Source organism: Lytechinus variegatus, chromosome 3 (assembly GCF_018143015.1).
Source record: "Lytechinus variegatus isolate NC3 chromosome 3, Lvar_3.0, whole genome shotgun sequence".
In the NCBI taxonomy this organism is placed as follows: domain Eukaryota; kingdom Metazoa; phylum Echinodermata; class Echinoidea; order Temnopleuroida; family Toxopneustidae; genus Lytechinus; species Lytechinus variegatus.
In genome coordinates, this window is record NC_054742.1 from 72,516,255 (window position 1) to 72,522,867 (window position 6,613).

A 6,613-nucleotide genomic window follows, 5' to 3' on the forward strand; every position below is an offset into this window, starting at 1 on the left:
AACAAAATATTTGCACTTGGTTCAACATCATGGCCACCTATATGAAGACAAGTTATACGCCTTGGTAGCTTTTACCCTTAGAGCGGAAAATTATGCATTTGGTTTTTTGAATATTCAATAATAGCTTATTGCAACAAAACCATGAATACAGCTTCTTAATTTGCAACCAGTAACAAATTTTCTATTGACTTATCAGATAGCATCAGACTGGTATCATCAGCAAAGAGGGAGTATTAGAATAATGTTGATGAGTGTATTATATCGGTTATATATATCAGAAACAACGGGGGACCAAGAACAGAACCCTGAGGTACACCATAGTTAATCGTAGCATATTTGGATCTAGATCTATCTATCATAACAAATTGACTATGACTCTGTGCACTCCCTTTGTCTAGGGGGTTATTGTCCAGGGGGCGGGGGTAATTGTTCCCGGTGGTAATTGTCTGGGGGGTAGTTGTCCGGAGGTAATTGTCCGGGGGTAGTTGTCCGGGGGGTAGTTGTCCGGGAGGTAATTGTCCACAGTGGCTAGTTGTCCGGGGGGTAATCGTCCTCGGGGGGTAATTGTCCGGGGTAGTTGTCCGGGGGGGTAATTGTCCGGGGTAGTTGTCCTGATCCCGAATTTAGTGCCAAACACTCTTTACTTTCTAATTTATTTCCTTAATTTCATCCAAGTGCATAGGGACATGCGTTGCTATGAGTCATGCGCTATAAAAGAACTGAATATGTTATTATTATTATTAATATTAACTCGGATTTTTTTTCAGCCACATTTTTCCTGATCGACCGCTCGAAGTTGATTTTTGTTTGTTTTCTTTGAAGAGGTAGTCCAAATAGTCACTTCTAAGCTTTATCCTTAACATCAATGTATATTTCATAAGCCTTATTGAAATAGTGCGAGCGCGAAGCGCGAGCTTTTTTTTCATGTATTTTAAAATTTAAACATTCTGGGCAAGTTTGTGATCCAAAACGAGATGTGTATCCAACTAGATAATTACTGCAAGCGCGAGCAGAAATTTTTTATATATGTTTTGATCTGATCAAAAAGGATCTGTTAACGGCTGCTTGCAGTTAGCCACGAAGACGTTACATATTTCAACAATCAAATATTGCGAGCAAGAAGCGCGAGCTGAAATTTTAGACATTTCTACCCGAAGAATGGAAATTCTATAAATTCTTTTTGTAATCGTGAAAAGGATAAATTTATACGATTGATGCGAGCGCGAAGCGCGAGCGGAAAAAATTCGAGATTTACACCTTAAAATGGGACACTATTCATGTATTCATAGGGGGCACGTGCCCCCCCCCATCGGCTGGCCAAAAAAAAACGGGGGAAAAAGAAAAAAGAGGGAGAAAGTGAGAGAAACGTAGTGGGAAGGAAAAATTATTGCTAATTATGTTATATTATAATTATGTTATATTACATAAACATAACAATGATATCATAACTTTATGAAACATAATTTGCTCAGGGCCTATGTCTTCATTGTTCCTGATGCTCGCATTGTCTGTTTAACGAGATATATAATCCTGTTGTACTAAAACCTCCCGTTTTCAAGTCAATATACACCAAATATATTTCCTCGCACTTCGAATTATTATTGTTTAATGTAGTGACATATCATTTTAAGGTCTTAATATAAAACATTTCACTCCGCGCTTACGTTCGCATTAGTGGATTAGTGAGATATGTCCGCTCTTCATGAATTCCTAAAATCAGTCCCTAAAATGTCCCTTTTCTGATCTGAATATCAAAAATTTCAGCTTGCGCTCGCATCATTTGGTTAGTGAAATACGCATGGTCTACGTGAATTCCTACAAACAAGCCTTAGAATGCCCCTCTTCATGTGTGAATTTCCTAATTTTTAGCTCGCGCTTCGCGCTCGCAATATTTGACTAATGAGTGAATATGATAATCATGACTACAATGACTAGAATAAGTATGTGTTTAGGTGTAATTCTAACAAAATCAGCATGCGCTTGGCACTCGCATTATATGACTATGGTGAGATATGTGTACTCTTCATGGATTCTTTTTAAAAAAAGTCCTTAAAATAACCATGTTTGGGTCAATATATACAAAAATTTCAGCTCGCGCTTCGCGCTCGCTTCATTTGGTTAGTGAAATACGTATGGTCTTCGTGAATTCCTACAAACAAGCCTTAAAATGTCCCTCTTTAGGTCTGATTTTCCTAAATTTTCAGCTCGCGCTTCGCGCTCGCAATATTTGATTAGTGGGATGTGCATGTTAATCATGATTACAATGACTATAGGTGCTTTATGTGTTTAGATGCATATAATTCTAAAAAAAATCAGCAAGCGCTTGGTATTCGCATTAGATTACTATGGTGAGATATGTATACTCTTAATAGATTCCTACAATATAGTCCTTAAAATGTCCGTTTGGGGTCAATATATACGAAAATTACAGCGCTCGCATTATGTGATCAGTAACATACATATTCGTTTAATGACACTGTCCTTAAAATGTCTCTATAGGTCAGTAAAGGTGAATCAAAATTTTTGCTGGTGCCCCCCCCCCCCCCCCCCCCAATGCCGTGACTCACGGTAAGCCACTGGAACACAGATTAAAAAGAGCTCATATGTTTCATTATTATTACTTTGAGTTTTGACATAGATGCGAGCGCAAATAGTGAGCTGAAATTTGTGATAAACTGTTTTTAAATACTAATAGGGATTTTAAGTAGTTCGTTATAGAATTAATAATAATACTGATAATAATATTTTTACTTATATCGCGCCAAATCCACTCTGTAGAGTGCTCAAGGCGCTTTTCAGGAAATTATAAAAGAAATTAAGAAGAATTGCAGAGAAATGTTTTAAGGCAGAGTTTGAAGCTTTCAGATGTCAAGCACTGTTTGATGTTTTCATGGAGGCTATTTCATAATTTATAGGATGAGTGAACAAATGATCTTTCCCCCCAGGTTTTGGAAACTTTGGGGGTAACAAGAGAATCGGAAAAGGAGGAACGTAAGGATCTTGAAGCGGTATAACTTTTGATCAGTGAAATGAGGTACGGGGAGAAGAGCCATGGACACAGTGGAAAGTTAACAACAAAATCTTGAACATAATACGTTGTTTTACAATTAATATTGAGATATACATAACTCACCAATCAAAATGTGACCGTGCAGCCCTAGCTGATAAATTTGGATAATCTGACCTGAATAGGGATAATTTGAGAACTTTATGGAATACATCAAAATTATAGGTACCTGACTGACAAATCGAATTTTACGAGCGCGCAGCGCGATCAGAAAATTTTAATTTTCAACAAAACAATTTGTAAATCAAACAAAATAATGAAATTTCGATTTCCTTGCTGAAATAATTTATGTTTGGTATGTTGACTTCAAAATTTGATATTTTAAGCTCGATATTTAGCAAGATACGTGTAAAAGGCAATGCGAGTGCGAAGCGCAAGCGAAAGATTTATAATGATTGGAAAAGGAAATAAAATGAAATGAAATGATTTTATTCATTTTTTTTTCGCATGATAAACGTCTCGGGCTCATTCCGTGGCCAGCTCACTGTCCAGCATGCCTTTTCATTCACGTGCATGGCTTTGGACTTTCATGTCTTGGCATTGAGCCTATACCTTGACCTTGGCTTTGATGGAAAGGCCCCCAAAATGAAAAATAATAAAACATAATTGAGGCATTTTCTACTTAAGGCATTGCTGTGATAATGATATAGGCTATGTCAGTGAAAATGATATCCACGGTAGGCCTTAACGGTTACACTTCGTAATTCCGAAGATTCGTTATTCCGAAGGTTTGTAATTCCGAAACACGTAAATTGTCTATACCTCGATGTTCGTTAATCCGAAAACGAGAAAGGGTTCGTTAATCCGAACATTGTGGCGTTATTCCGTATACGAAGTAAGGTTCGTTAATCCGAAAACGAAAAAAGGTTCTTTATTTCGAAGGTTTGTTAATCAGAAAAATAATCGGTGGCGAAGCCGGGAGAATCGGAAGGGTGAGCGTGGAGGGGAGAGAAATTAACGTTGCTGTTCAATTAATATGAGGATTGTGAGGCAAAAGAGCTGCGGAGCAAAGTAGAGTAAAAGTACATCAAAGCCTTTTTGAAGTGATTTCTGATAAAGGTAAAATATACATTTAGGCTTTGAGAGAGTTTGACGAATGAGCGGTTAAGAAAATTTATTTGAGCTTATGTTGTAAAAGGTTTTTTTTTTTTTTTTTTTTTTTTTGGGGGGGTCAATTATATACTGTTATAAGGGCATCCTCTGGAGGTGTTACGAGTGTAAATCGCAAGCTCAAACTTTTGGACATTTCAATATGAAATAAGAAAAAAAACATTCTGAGCAGTTTTTGCAATCATAAAAACATGTGCATCTATCTGAAGAATTAACACGGAGCGCGAAGTGCGAGCTGAAATATCCTGACCCAGAAAAGGAACCTGTAAAGAACTGCGTTTAGTGACTCATGAACAGTGCACGGCGTAACAGGCGGAGGCGGGGGGGCAAGCTGCCCCCCCCTCGCGGATTTCACCGGAAAATGAAAAAATGGTAAAAAGAGAAAAGGGAGGGAGAAAAAAGGGAAAGGGGTAGGAAAAGGGGAAAGGGAAAGGAGGAAAGGGAAAGGGAAAAATGAAAAGAAAACGAAGATTTTTTTAATGAAAAAGGAAGGAATTAAGCGGGAAAAGGAACGAAAGAAGAACATTTAAGAAAGAACAAATTATTCCGAAATACTGAGGCCTATATGTAATGCAATAGCATGATGGGAAATAAATCAAAAGATAACAAAGTGGCAAACAATAGCGGGAAACGAAGGTAATATGGAATTAGTCAAAAGCTAAATTGGAAAACAAGGAAATGGGACAAGAAAAAAAAAACAACTAAATAATACGACCGGGCTGCCGAGGATTGAAAACAAAGAGCGGGAAGAAAGATGAACGGTATAAAACATTGTGCTCTAAGCTTGCTACATTGTATGCAAATAAGTTACCGGGGCTTTGCTCCAGACCCCAGTATAGGGGCTCTTCATCTATAACATTCAAATGGCTCTATAAAGCCCCCCCCCCCGTGGGGACCCTTCCTACATTAAGCTTTACGTTAAGTCACTGGCATATATAGGTGCTGGGGTCTTGGTTCCACACCAAAGAGGAAATGATTATAGAAGACAACGTAAAATGAAATGTGTTATTTGCTGAATAATGGAAAAATCTATCACTTTATTAGAATTTATATTTCAATAGGCACATTTTTGCAGCTCGCTTTGCTCGCTGGCGACTTGTTACAAATTTTCCCACATTGCTTTGTTTTGCCCCCTCAAAATATTTGGTTCATTACGCAACTGGGTTGAATAAATGTGTTGTGTAAAAGCTATATTCTGTATATACCCGCGATTTGATTAAAAATAGCGGCAAGCCAATTAGTGTCCGCCAGTATATTTCGTCCAAATCAAGTCATTTCGTTCACAAAATATGTTTTTATTCAGACGAAAATCATTTCGTCATGACGCTGTTTTATTTCGTATACGAAATTTATTTTTTGTCACATAAAATTAATTTCGTCTCGACGAAATGCACGAAATAAATTTTGTCTAGACAAAATGTAATTACGTCCACAAACTTTATTTGGCGTGCCATACGAAATGAATTTTGATCAAACGAAATGGCGCACTAAAATGTCCGATGTTTAATTCCGTCCACTTCACGCCATTCCGTACACAAAATGTGTTTTTGTTCATATGAAAATCATTTCGTCATGACGCTGTTTTATTTCGTATACGAAATTTATTTTTTGTCACATAAAATTAATTTCGTCCGACGAAATCAATTTTCGTTGAGACGAAATGTAATTGCGTCCACAAAATTTATTTCGTATGTACAAAATAAATTTTGATCTAACGAAATGGCGCCCAAAGTGTCCAATGGAAAATTCTGTATGCACACTTTGTTTTTTCACTCAAACGAAAATCATTTCGTCATGATGCAGTGTGATTTCGTATACGAAATTTATTCTGTGTCACCCTTAATCAATTTCGTCCACAAAATTCATTTCGACCCGATGCGAAATTTATTCCGTCGACGAAATGATTTTGTACGAAGCCCCAAACCGGACATTTCTGACAAAAAAAAAAAAATATCACGTACGTACGTAGTATTATTACGTACGTACGTGATAATATTACGTACGTACGTAATAATACTACGTACGTACGTGGTATTTTTTTTTTTGTTCGTTGTCAGAAATGTCCGGTTTGGGGCTTCGTAGATTTCACATCCTCTCCTACTATGAAAATAAAAAATAAGTCTTCATGAACCATTAAAAATGAAATTTATGCACTTTAAATTACATTACATAACGTTTATGACGTGGAATTAAAAAAAAACTTGAAATTAGAATAACTTTCTCAATCTTTAATGGATTTTCCTCAAACCATCACCAGTATTTTTTTTTCTGCTTTTTTTACAACAAAGTTTTCGTCAGGGTGATCGAACTTCCCCTTTAAGTGTATAATGCATGAGAATCGGATACAGGGCCCTAGGAACCAGGGGCAGATCCAGAATTTTCCAAAGGGGGGGGGTGGCACATTTTTCCGAGGAAAAATTTCAGGAATTATTAAAG